We start from the raw sequence: 16,085 nt of genomic DNA on the forward strand, positions 1-16,085 counted from the left end.
CATAAATAATTCAAGTGATTATTTTAAAATGAATTGTTTCATTTATTAAAAAAATAATTCATAGGTAATTTATTATACAAATAATTCAATAGTTTAATTTATAATATAAATAATTCAACAGTTTAATTTATAATGAATTGTTTGATTTATTACATGAATAATTCAAGTGATTATTTTAAAATGAATTGTTTAATTTATTATAAAAATAATTCAAAGTTTATTTTATTATATGAATAATTCTATCGTTTAAATTATTATATAAATAATTCAATAATTCAATAATTTAATTGATAATGACTGGTGATTATTTAAAATGATATGTTTAATTTTATATTAAAAACAATTCAAAGTTTAATTTATTATACAAATAATTCAATATTTTGATTTATTCTGTACATAATTCAATAGTTTAATTTATAATGAATTGTTTAATTTATTATATAAATAATTCAAGTGTTTATTTTAAAATGAATTGTTTAATTTATTATAAATATAATTCAAAGTTTATTTTATTATATAAATAATTCAATAGTTTCATTTATTATGTAAATAATTCAATAGTTTAATTTATAATGAATTGTTTAATTTATAATAAAAATAATTCAAGTGATTATTTTTGAAATGAATTGTTTAATTTATTATAAATATAATTTAAAGTTTATTGTATTATATCAATAATTCAATAGTTTAATTTATTATATAAATAATTCAATCGTTTAATTTCTTCAATAAATAATTCATTAGTTGAATTTATAATGAATTGTTTAATTTATTATATAAATAATTCAAGTGATTATTTTAAAATGATTTGTTTAATTTTTTTATAAAAACAATACAAAGTTTAATTTATTATACAAATAATTCACTAGTTTAATTTATTATATAAATAATTCAATAGTTTAATTCATAATATATTGTTTTACTTAATATATAAATAATTCAAGTGATTATTTTAAAATGAATTGTTTAATGGGAGAGTCTGTTGGCAGGCAAAGGGACGTCTGGTAAGTGGGAGGCTTTCAAAAGTGTGTTAACCAGGGTTCAGGTTAAGCACATTCCTTATAAAGTGAAGGGCAAGGCTGGTAGAAGTAGGGAACCTTGGATGACTCGGGAGATTGAGGCACTAGTCAAAAATAAGAAGGAGGCATATGACATGCATAGGCAGCTGGGATCAAGTGGATCCCTTGAAGAGTATAGAGATTGCCGGAGTAGAGTTAAGAGAGAAATCAGGAGGGCAAAAAGGGGATATGAGATTGCTTTGGCAGATCAGGCAAAGGTGAATCCAAAGAGCTTCTACAAATACATAAAGGGCAAAAGGGTAACTAGGGAGAGAGTAGGGCCTCTTAAGGATCAACAAGGTCATCTAAGTGCGGAACCACAAGAGATGGGTGAGATCCTGAATGAATATTTCACATCGGTATTTACGGTTGAGAAAGGCATGGATGTTAGGGAACTTGGGGAAATAAATAGTGATGTCTTGAGGAGTGTACATATTACAGAGAGGGAGGTGCTGGAAGTCTTAACGCGCATCAAGGTAGATAAATCTCCGGGACCTGATGAAATGTATCCCAGGACGTTATGGGAGGTTAGGGAGGAAATTGCGGGTCCCCTAGCAGAGATATTTGAATCATCCACCGCTACAGGTGAGGTGCCTGAAGATTGGAGGGTAGCAAATGTTGTGCCTTTGTTTAAGAAGGGCGGCAGGGAAAAGCCTGGGAACTACAGACCAGTGAGCCTGACATCTGTAGTGGGTAAGTTGTTAGAGGGTATTCTGAGGGACAGGATCTACAGGCATTTGGAGAGGCAGGGACTAATTAGGAACAGTCAGCATGGTTTTGTGAGAGGAAAATCATGTCTCACGAATTTGATTGAGTTTTTTGAAGGGGTAACCAAGAAGATAGATGAGGGCTGTGCAGTAGACGTGGTCTACATGGACTTCAGCAAAGCATTTGACAAGGTACCGCATGGTAGGTTGTTACATAAGGTTAAATCTCATGGGATCCAAGGTGAGGTAGCCAATTGGATACAAAATTGGCTTGACGACAGAAGACAGAGGGTGGTTGTCGAGGGTTGTTTTTCAAACTGGATGCCTGTGTCCAGCGGTGTGCCTCAGGGATCGGTGCTGGGTCCGCTGTTATTTGTTATTTATATTAATGATTTGGATGAGAATTTAGGAGGCATGGTTAGTAAGTTTGCAGATGACACCAAGATTGGTGGCATTGTGGACAGTGAAGAAGGTTATCTAGGATTGCAACGGGATCTTGATAAATTGGGCCAGTGGGCCGATGAATGGCAGATGGAGTTTAATTTAGATAAATGTGAGGTGATGCATTTTGGTAGATCGAATCGGGCCAGGACCTACTCCGTTAATGGTAGGGCGTTGGGGAGAGTTATAGAACAAAGAGATCTAGGAGTACAGATTCATAGCTCCTTGAAAGTGGAGTCACAGGTGGATAGGGTGGTGAAGAAGGCATTCAGCATGCTTGGTTTCATTGGTCAGAACATTGAATGCAGGAGTTGGGATGTCTTGTTGAAGTTGTACAGGGCATTGGTGAGGCCACACTTGGAGTACTGTGTACAGTTCTGGTCACCCTATTATAGAAAGGATATTATTAAACTAGAAAGAGTGCAGAAAAGATTTACTAGGATGCTACCAGGACTTGATGGTTTGACTTACAGGGAGAGGTTAGACAGACTGGGACTTTATTCCCTGGAGAGTAGGAGGTTAAGGGGTGATCTTATAGAAGTCTATAAAATAATGAGGGGCATAGATAAGGTCGATAGTCAAAATCTTTTCCCAAAGGTAGGGGAGTCTATAACGAGGGGGCACAGATTTAAGGTGAGAGGGGAGAGATACAAAAGGATCCAGAGGGGCAATTTTTTCACTCAAAGGGTGGTGAGTGTCTGGAACGAGCTGCCAGAGGCAGTAGTAGAGGCGGGTACAATTTTGTCTTTTAAAAAGCATTTGGACAGTTACATGGGGAAGATGGGTATCGAGGGATATGGGCCAAGTGCAGGCAATTGGGACTAGCTTAGTGGTATAAACTGGGCGACATGGACATGTTGGGCCGAAGGGCCTGTTTCCATGTTGTAACTTCTATGATTTATTATAAATATAACTCAAAGTTTATTTTATTATATAAATAATACAATAGTTTAATTTATAATCAATTGTTTGATTTATTACATAAATAATTCAAGTGATTATTTTAAAATGAATTGTTTCATTTATTAAAAAAATAATTCGAAGTTTAATTTATAATATAAATAATTCAACAGTTTAATTTTTAATGAATTGTTTGATTTATTACATAAATAATTCAAGTGATTATTTTAAAATGAATTGTTTAATTTATTATACAAATAATTCAATAGTTTAATTTATTCTATAAATTATTCAATAGTTTAATTTATATTGAATTGTTTAATTTATTACATAAATAATTCAAGTGATTATTTTAAAATGAATTGTTTAATTTATTATAAATATAATTCAACGTTTATTTTATTATATAAATAATTCAATAGTTTCATTTATTATGTAAATAATTCAATAGTTTAATTTATAATGAAATGTTTAATTTATAATAAAAATAATTCAAGTGATTATTTTTTAAATGAATTGTTTAATTTATTATAAATAGAATTCAAAGTTTATTTTATTATATCAATAATTCAATAGTTTAATTCATAATATATTGTTTTACTTAATATATAAATAATTCAAGTGATTATTTTAAAATGAATTGTTTAATTTATTATAAATATAACTCAAAGTTTATTTTATTATATAAATAATACAATAGTTTAATTTATAATGAATTGTTTGATTTATTACATAAATAATTCAAGTGATTATTTTAAAATAAATTGTTTCATTTATTAAAAAAACAATACAAAGTTTAATTTATTATACAAATAATTCACTAGTTTAATTTATTATATAAATAATTCAACAGTTTAATTCATAATATATTGTTTTACTTAATATATAAATAATTCAAGTGATTATTTTAAAATGAATTGTTTAATTTATTATAAAAATAATTCAAAGTTTAATTTATTATACAAATAATTCAATAGTTTAATTTATTCTATTAATAATTCAATAGTTTAATTAATAATGAATTCTTTAATTTATTATATAAATAATTCTGCTGATTATTTTAAAATGATTTGTTTAATTTCAATAAAAATAATTTAAAGTTTAATTTATTCTATAAATAATTCAATAGTTTAATTTATAATGAATTGTATAATTTCTTACATAAATAATTCAAGTGATTATTTTAAAATGAATTGTTTAATTTATTATAAATATGATTCGAAGTTTAATTTATTATATAAATAATTCAATAGTTTAATTTGTTATATAAATAATTCAATAGTTTAATTTATAATGAATTGTTTAATTTATTATAAAAATATTTCTGGTGATTATTTTAAAATGTTTTGTTTAATTTTATACAAAAATAATTCAATGTTTATTTTGTTATATATATAATGCAATAGTTTAATTGGTTATATAAATAATTCAATAGTTTAATTTATAATTAATTGTTTAATTTATTAATTAAATAATTCAAGTGATTATTTTAAAATGATTTGTTTAATTTTTTTTTAAAACAACTCAAAGTTTAATTTATTATACAAATAATTCAATAGTATAATTTATTATATAAATAATTCAAAGTTTATTTTATTATATAAATAATTCTGTCATTTAATTTATTAAATTAATAATTCAATAGTTTAATTTATAATGAATGGTTTAATTTATTTTATAAATAATTCAAGTTACTATTTTAAAATGAATTGTTTAATTTATTATAAAAGTAATTCAAAGTTTAATTTATTATATAAACAATGCAATAGTTTAATTTATTATATAAATAATTCATTAATTTAATTCATAATGAATTGTTTAATTTATTATGTAAATAATACTGGTGATTATTTTAAAATGATATGTTTAATTTTATATTAAAAACAATTCAAAGTTTAATTTATTATACAAATAATTCAATATTTTAATTTATTCTGTAAATAATTCAATAGTTTAATTTATAATGAATTGTTTAATTTATTATAAAAATAATTCAATAGTTTAATTTATAATCAATTGTTTGATTTATTACATAAATAATTCAAGTGATTATTTTAAAATGAATTGTTTCATTTATTAAAAAAATGATTCGAAGTTTAATTTATTATACAAATAATTCAATAGTTTAATTTATTCTATAAATAATTCAATAGTTTAATTTATAATGAATTGTTTAATTTATTACATAAATAATTCAAGTGATTATTTTAAAATGAATTGTTTAATTTATTATAAAAATAATTCAAAGTTTATTTTATTATATAAATAATTCTATAGTTTAAATTATTATATAAATAATTCAATAGTTTAATTGACAATGAATGGTTTAATTTATTATGTAAATAATACTGGTGATTATTTTAAAATGATATGTTTAATTTTATATTAAAAACAATTCAAAGTTTAATTTATTATACAAATAAATCAATATTTTAATTTATTCTGTATATAATTCAATAGTTTAATTTATAATGAATTGTTTAATTTATCATATAAATAATTCAAGTGTTTATTTTAAAATGAATTGTTTAATTTATTATAAAAAAAATTCAAAGTTTAATTTATTATACAAATAATTCAATAGTTTAATTTATTCTATTAATAATTCAATAGTTTAATTAATAATGAATTGTTTAATTTATTATATAAATAATTCTGCGGATTATTTTAAAATGATTTGTTTAATTTTATATAAAAATAATTTAAAGTTTAATTTATTCTATAAATAATTCAATAGTTTAATTTATAATGAATTGTATAATTTATTATATAAATAATTCAAGTGATTATTTTAAAATGAATTGTTTCATTTATTAAAAAAAATATTCGAAGTTTAATTTATTATATAAATAATTCTATAGTTTAAATTATTATATAAATTATTCAATAGTTTAATTTATATTGAATTGTTAAATTTATTACATAAATAATTCAAGTGATTATTTTAAAATGAATTGTTTCATTTATTATAAATATAATTCAAAGTTTATTTTATTATATAAATAATTCAATAGTTTAATTTATAATGAATTGTTTGATTTATTACATAAATAATTCAAGTGATTATTTTAAAATGATTTGTTTAATTCATTATAAAAATAATTCAAAGTTTATTTTATTGTACAAACAATGCAATAGTTTAATTTATAATATAAATAATTCAACAGTTTAATTTATAATGAATTGTTTAATTTATTATATAAATAATTCTGGTGATTATTTTAAAATGATTTGTTTAATTTAGTATAAAAATAATTCAAAGTTTAATTTATTGTACAAATAATTCAATAGTTTAATTTATTCTATAAATAATTCAATAGTTTAATTTATAATGAATTGTTTAATTTATTACATAAATAATTCAAGTGATTATTTTAAAATGAATTGTTTAATTTATTATAAAAATAATTCAAAGTTTATTTTATTATATCAATAATTCTATAGTTTAAATTATTATATAAATAATTCAATAGTTTAATTGATAATGAATGGTTTAATTTACTATGTAAATAATACTGGTGATTATTTTAAAATGATATGTTTAATTTATTATAAAAATAATTCAAAATTTATTTTATTATATAAATAATTCTATAGTTTAAATTATTATATAAATAATTCAATAGTTTAATTGACAATGAATGGTTTAATTTATTATGTAAATAATACTGGTGATTATTTTAAAATGATATGTTTAATTTTATATTAAAAACAATTCAAAGTTTAATTTATTCTATAAATAATTCAATAGTTTAATTTATAATGAATTGTATAATTTATTACATAAATAATTCAAGTGATTATTTTAAAATGAAATGTTTAATTTATTATAACAATAATTCAAAGTTTATTTTATTATACAAATAATTCAATAGTTTAATTTATAATGAATTGTTTAATTTATTATAAAAATAATTCAATAGTTTAATTTATAATCAATTGTTTGATTTATTACATAAATAATTCAAGTGATTATTTTAAAATGAATTGTTTCATTTATTAAAAAAATAATTCGAAGTTTAATTTATTATACAAATAATTCAATAGTTTAATTTATTCTATAAATTATTCAATAGTTTAATTTATATTGAATTGTTAAATTTATTACATAAATAATTCAAGTGATTATTTTAAAATGAATTGTTTCATTTATTATAAATATAATTCAAAGTTTATTTTATTATATAAATAATTCAATAGTTTAATTTATAATGAATTGTTTGATTTATTACATCAATAATTCAAGTGATTATTTTAAAATAATTTGTTTAATTCATTATAAAAATAATTCAAAGTTTATTTTATTGTACAAACAATGCAATAGTTTAATTTATAATATAAATAATTCAACAGTTTAATTTATAATGAATTGTTTAATTTATTATATAAATAATTCTGGTGATTATTTTAAAATGATTTGTTTAATTTAATATAAAAATAATTCAAAGTTTAATTTATTGTACAAATAATTCAATAGTTTAATTTATTCTATAAATAATTCAATAGTTTAATTTATAATGAATTGTTTAATTTATTACATAAATAATTCAAGTGATTATTTTAAAATGAATTGTTTAATTTATTATAAAAATAATTCAAAGTTTATTTTATTATATCAATAATTCTATGGTTTAAATTATTATATAAATAATTCAATAGTTTAATTGATAATGAATGGTTTAATTTACTATGTAAATAATACTGGTGAATATTTTAAAATGATATGTTTAATTTATTATAAAAATAATTCAAAGTTTATTTTATTATATAAATAATTCTATAGTTTAAATTATTATATAAATAATTCAATAGTTTAATTGATAATGAATGGTTTAATTTATTATGTAAATAATACTGGTGATTATTTTAAAATGATATGTTTAATTTTATATTAAAAACAATTCAAAGTTTAATTTATTATACAAATAATTCAATATTTTAATTTATTCTGTACATAATTTAATAGTTTTTATTTATAATGAATTGTTTAATTTATTATATAAATAATTCAAGTGATTATTTTAAAATGAATTGTTTAATTTATTATAAATATAATTCAAAGTTTATTTTATTATATCAATAATTCTATAGTTTAAATTATTATATAAATAATTCAATAGTTTAATTGATAATGAATGGTTTAATTTACTATGTAAATAATACTGGTGATTATTTTAAAATGATATGTTTAATTTATTATAAAAATAATTCAAAATTTATTTTATTATATAAATAATTCTATAGTTTAAATTATTATATAAATAATTCAATAGTTTAATTGACAATGAATGGTTTAATTTATTATGTAAATAATACTGGTGATTATTTTAAAATGATATGTTTAATTTTATATTAAAAACAATTCAAAGTTTAATTTATTCTATAAATAATTCAATAGTTTAATTTATAATGAATTGTATAATTTATTACATAAATAATTCAAGTGATTATTTTAAAATGAAATGTTTAATTTATTATAACAATAATTCAAAGTTTATTTTATTATACAAATAATTCAATAGTTTAATTTATAATGAATTGTTTAATTTATTATAAAAATAATTCAATAGTTTAATTTATAATCAATTGTTTGATTTATTACATAAATAATTCAAGTGATTATTTTAAAATGAATTGTTTCATTTATTAAAAAAATAATTCGAAGTTTAATTTATTATACAAATAATTCAATAGTTTAATTTATTCTATAAATTATTCAATAGTTTAATTTATATTGAATTGTTAAATTTATTACATAAATAATTCAAGTGATTATTTTAAAATGAATTGTTTCATTTATTATAAATATAATTCAAAGTTTATTTTATTATATAAATAATTCAATAGTTTAATTTATAATGAATTGTTTGATTTATTACATAAATAATTCAAGTGATTATTTTAAAATGATTTGTTTAATTCATTATAAAAATAATTCAAAGTTTATTTTATTGTACAAACAATGCAATAGTTTAATTTATAATATAAATAATTCAACAGTTTAATTTATAATGAATTGTTTAATTTATTATATAAATAATTCTGGTGATTATTTTAAAATGATTTGTTTAATTTAATATAAAAATAATTCAAAGTTTAATTTATTGTACAAATAATTCAATAGTTTAATTTATTCTATAAATAATTCAATAGTTTAATTTATAATGAATTGTTTAATTTATTACATAAATAATTCAAGTGATTATTTTAAAATGAATTGTTTAATTTATTATAAAAATAATTCAAAGTTTATTTTATTATATCAATAATTCTATGGTTTAAATTATTATATAAATAATTCAATAGTTTAATTGATAATGAATGGTTTAATTTACTATGTAAATAATACTGGTGAATATTTTAAAATGATATGTTTAATTTATTATAAAAATAATTCAAAGTTTATTTTATTATATAAATAATTCTATAGTTTAAATTATTATATAAATAATTCAATAGTTTAATTGATAATGAATGGTTTAATTTATTATGTAAATAATACTGGTGATTATTTTAAAATGATATGTTTAATTTTATATTAAAAACAATTCAAAGTTTAATTTATTATACAAATAATTCAATATTTTAATTTATTCTGTACATAATTCAATAGTTTAATTTATAATGAATTGTTTAATTTATTATATAAATAATTCAAGTGATTATTTTAAAATGAATTGTTCAATTTATTATAAATATAATTCAAAGTTTATTTTATTATATAAATAATTCACTAGTTTAATTTATTATATAAATAATTCAATAGTTTAATTTATAACATATTGTTTTACTTAATATATAAATAATTCAAGTGATTATTTTAAAATGAATTGTTTAATTTATTATAAATATAACTCAAAGTTTATTTTATTATATAAATAATTCTATAGTTTAAATTATTATATAAATAATTCAATAGTTTAATTGATAATGAATGGTTTAATTTATTATGTAAATAATACTGGTGATTATTTTAAAATGATATGTTTAATTTTATATTAAAAACAATTCAAAGTTTAATTTATTATACAAATAATTCAATATTTTAATTTATTCTGTACATAATTCAATAGTTTAATTTATAATGAATTGTTTAATTTATTATATAAATAATTCAAGTGATTATTTTAAAATGAATTGTTCAATTTATTATAAATATAATTCAAAGTTTATTTTATTATATAAATAATTCACTAGTTTAATTTATTATATAAATAATTCAATAGTTTAATTTATAACATATTGTTTTACTTAATATATAAATAATTCAAGTGATTATTTTAAAATGAATTGTTTAATTTATTATAAATATAACTCAAAGTTTATTTTATTATATAAATAATTCAATCGTTTAATTTTTAATGAATTGTTTGATTTATTACATAAATAATTCAAGTGATTATTTCAAAATGAATTGTTTAATTTATTATAAAAACAATTCAAAGTTTAATTTATTATACAAATAATTCAATAGTTTAATTATTCTATTAATAATTCAACAGTTTAATTAATAATGAATTGTTTAATTTATTATATAAATATTTCTGGTGATTATTTTTAAATGATTTGTTTAATTTTTTTTTAAAACAACTGAAAGTTTAATTTATTATACAAATAATTCAATAGTATAATTTATTATATAAATAATTCTTTCATTTAATTTATTATATTAATAATTCAATAGTTTAATTTATAATGAATGGTTTAATTTATTTTATAAATAATTCAAGTTAATATTTTAAAATGAATTGTTTAATTTATTATAAAAGTAATTCAAAGTTTAATTTATTATATAAACAATGCAATAGTTTAATTTATTATATAAATAATTCATTAATTTAATTCATAATGAATTGTTTAATTTATTATGTAAATAATACTGGTGATTATTTTAAAATGATATGTTTAATTTTATATTAAAAACAATTCAAAGTTTAATTTATTATACAAATAATTCAATATTTTAATTTATTCTGTAAATAATTCAATAGTTTAATTTATAATGAATTGTTTAATATATTATAAAAATAATTCAATAGTTTAATTTATAATCAATTGTTTGATTTATTACATAAATAATTCAAGTGATTATTTTAAAATGAATTGTTTCATTTATTAAAAAAATAATTCGAAGTTTAATTTATTATACAAATAATTCAATAGTTTAATTTATAATATAAATAATTCAACAGTTTAATATATAATGAATTGTTTAATTTATTATATAAATAATTCTGGTGATTATTTTAAAATGATTTGTTTAATTTAATATCAAAATAATTCAAAGTTTAATTTATTCTATAAATAATTCAATAGTTTAATTTATAATGAATTGTGTAATTTATTACATAAATAATTCAAGTGATTATTTTAAAATGAATTGTTTAATTTATTATAAAAATAATTCAAAGTTTATTTTATTATATAAATAATTTTATAGTTTAAATTATTATATAAATAATTCAATAGTTTAATTGATAATGAATGGTTTAATTTATTATGTAAATAATACTGGTGATTATTTTAAAATGATATGTTTAATTTTATATCAAAAACAATTCAAAGTTTAATTTATTATACAAATAATTCAATATTTTAATTTATTCTGTACATAATTCAATAGTTTAATTTATAACATATTGTTTTACTTAATATATAAATAATTCAAGTGATTATTTTAAAATGAATTGTTTAATTTATTATAAATATAACTCAAAGTTTATTTTATTATATAAATAATTCAATCGTTTAATTTTTAATGAATTGTTTGATTTATTACATAAATAATTCAAGTGATTATTTTAAAATGAATTGTTTAATTTATTATAAAAATAATTCAAAGTTTAATTTATTATACAAATAATTCAATAGTTTAATTTATTCTATTAATAATTCAACAGTTTAATTAATAATGAATTGTTTAATTTATTATATAAATAATTCTGCTGATTATTTTAAAATGATTTGTTTAATTTTATATAAAAATAATTTAAAGTTTAATTTATTCGATAAATAATTCAATAGTTTAATTTATAATGAATTGTATAATTTATTACATGAATAAATCAAGTGATTCTTTTAAAATGAAATGTTTAATTTATTATAAAAATAATTCAAAGTTTATTTTATAATATAAATAATTCTATAGTTTAATTTATTATATAAATAATTCAATAGTTTAATTTATAATGAATTGCTTAATTTATTATATAAATAATTCAAGTTATTATTTTAAAATGAATTGTTTAATTTATTATAAATATAATTCAATAGTTTCAGTTATTATGTAAATAATTCAATAGTTTAATTTATAATGAATTGTTTAATTTATAATAAAAATAATTCAAGTGATTATTTTTTATATGAATTGTTTAATTTATTATAAAAATCATTCAAGGTATAATTTATCATATAAATAACTCAATAGTTTAATTTATAATGAATTGTTTTATTTATTATATAAATTATTCAAGTAATTATTTTAAAATGAATTGTTTAATTTATTATAAATATAATTCAAAGTTTATTTTATTATATAAATAATTCAATAGTTTAATTTGTTATATAAATAATTCAATAGTTTAATTTATAATGAATTGTTTAATTTATTATAAAAATATTTCTGGTGATTATTTTAAAATGATTTGTTTAATTTTATACAAAAATAATTCAATGTTTATTTTGTTATATATATAATGCAATAGTTTAATTGGTTATATAAATAATTCAATAGTTTAATTTATAATGAATTGTTTAATTTATTAATTAAATAATTCAAGTGATTATTTTAAAATGATTTGTTTAATTTTGTTTTTAAACAACTCAAAGTTTAATTTATTATACAAATAATTCAATAGTATAATTTATTATATAAATAATTCAAAGTTTATTTTATTGTATAAATAATTCTGTCATTTAATTTATTATATTAATAATTCAATAGTTTAATTGATAATGAATGGTTTAATTTATTTTATAAATAATTCAAGTTACTATTTTAAAATGAATTGTTTAATTTATTATAAAAGTAATTCAAAGTTTAATTTATTATATAAACAACGCAATAGTTTAATTTATTATATAAATAATTCATTAATTTAATTCATAATGAATTGTTTAATTTATTATGTAAATAATACTGGTGATTATTTTAAAATGATATGTTTAACTTTATATTAAAAACAATTCAAAGTTTAATTTATTATACAAATAATTCAATATTTATTTTATTCTGTAAATAATTCAATAGTTTAATTTATAATGAATTGTTTAATTTATTATAAAAATAATTCAATAGTTTAATTTATAATATAAATAATTCAACAGTTTAATTTATAATGAATTGTTTAATTTATTATATAAATAATTCTGGTGATTATTTTAAAACGATTTGTTTAATTTAATATAAAAATTATTCAAAGTTTAATTTATTATACAAATAATTCAATAGTTTAATTTATTCTATAAATAATTCAATAGTTTAATTTATAATGAATTGTTTAATTTATTACATAAATAATTCAAGTGATTATTTTAAAATGAATTGTTTAATTTATTATAAAAATAATTCAAAGTTTATTTTATTATATAAATAATTTTATAGTTTAAATTATTATATAAATAATTCAATAGTTTAATTGACAATGAATGGTTTAATTTATTATGTAAATAATACTGGTGATTATTTTAAAATGATATTTTTAATTTTATATTAAAAACAATTCAAAGTTTAATTTATTATACAAATAATTCAATATTTTAATTTATTCTGTACATAATTCAATAGTTTAATTTATAATGAATTGTTTAATTTATTATATAAATAATTCAAGTGATTATTTAAAATGAATTGTTTAATTTATTATAAATATAATTCAAAGTTTATTTTATTATATAAATAATTCAATAGTTTCATTTATTATGTAAATAATTCAATAGTTTAATTTATAATGAATTGTTTAATTTATAATAAAAATAATTCAAGTGATTATTTTTTAAATGAATTGTTTAATTTATTATAAATATAATTCAAAGTTTATTTTATTATATCAATAATTCAATAGTTTAATTTATTATATAAATAATTCAATCGTTTAATTTATTCAATAAATAATTCATTAGTTGAATTTATAATGAATTGTTTAATTTATTATATAAATAATTCAAGTGATTATTTTAAAATGATTTGTTTAATTTTATATAAAAACAATACAAAGTTTAATTTATTATACAAATAATTCACTAGTTTAATTTATTACATAAATAATTCAATAGTTTAATTCATAATATATTGTTTTACTTAATATATAAATAATTCAAGTGATTATTTTAAAATGAATTGTTTAATTTATTATAAATATAACTCAAAGTTTATTTTATTATATTAATAATTCAATCGTTTAATTTTTAATGAATTGTTTGATTTATTACATAAATAATTCAAGTGATTATTTTAAAATGAATTGTTTAATTTATTATAAAAATGATTCAAAGTTTAATTTATTATACAAATCATTCAATAGTTTAATTTATTCTATACATTATTCAATAGTTTAATTTATATTGAATTGTTAAATTTATTACATAAATAATTCAAGTGATTATTTTAAAATGAATTGTTTAATTTATTATAAATATAATTCAAAGTTTATTTTATTATATAAATAATTCAATAGTTTAATTTATAATGAATTGTTTGATTTATTACATAAATAATTCAAGTGATAATTTTAAAATGATTTGTTTAATTCATTATAAAAATAATTCAAAGTTTAATTTATTGTAGAAACAATGCAATAGTTTAATTTATAATATAAATAATTCAACAGTTTAATTTATAATGAATTGTTTAATTTATTATATAAATAATTCAAGTGATTATTTTAAAATGATTTGTTTAATTTTATATAAAAACAATACAAAGTTTAATTTATTATACAAATAATTCACTAGTTTAATTTATTATATAAATAATTCAATAGTTTAATTCATAATATATTGCTTTACTTAATATGTAAATAATTCAAGTGATTATTTTAAAATGAATTGTTTAATTTATTATAAATATAACTCAAAGTTTATTCTATTATATAAATAATTCAATCGTTTAATTTTTAATGAATTGTTTTATTTATTACATAAATAATTCACGTGATTATTTTAAAATGAATTGTTTCATTTATTAGAAAAATAATTCAAAGTTTAATTTATTGTACAAATAATTCAATAGTTTAATTTATTCTATTAATAATTCAATAGTTTAATAAATAATGAATTGTTTAATTTATTATATAAATAATTCTGCTGATTATTTTAAAATGATTTGTTTAATTTTATATAAAAATAATTTAAATTTTAATTTATTCTATAAATAATTCAATAGTTTAATTTATAATGAATTGTATAATTTATTACATAAATAATTCAATTGATTATTTTAAAATGAATTGTTTAATTTATTATAAATATAATTCAATAGTTTAATTTATTATGTAAATAATTCAATAGTTTAATTTATAATGAACTGTTTAATTTATTATAAAAATATTTCTGGTGATTATTTTAAAATGATTTGTTTAATTTTATACAAAAATAATTCAATGTTTATTTTGTTATATATATAATGCAATAGTTTAATTGGTTATATAAATAATTCAATAGTTTAATTTATAATGAATTGTTTAATTTATTAATTAAATAATTCAAGTGATTATTTTAAAATGATTTGTTTAATTTTTTTTTTAAACAACTCAAAGTTTAATTTATTATACAAATAATTCAATAGTATAATTTATTATATAAATAATTCAAAGTTTATTTTATCATATAAATAATTCTGTCATTTAATTTATTATATTAATAATTCAATAGTTTAATTTATAATGAATGGTTTAATTTATTTTATAAATAATTCAAGTTACTATTTTAAAATGAATTGTTTAATTTATTATAAAAGTAATTCAATAGTTTAATTTATTAT

This window comes from Heptranchias perlo, chromosome 17, assembly GCF_035084215.1.
Source record: "Heptranchias perlo isolate sHepPer1 chromosome 17, sHepPer1.hap1, whole genome shotgun sequence".
Lineage (NCBI taxonomy): Eukaryota > Metazoa > Chordata > Chondrichthyes > Hexanchiformes > Hexanchidae > Heptranchias > Heptranchias perlo.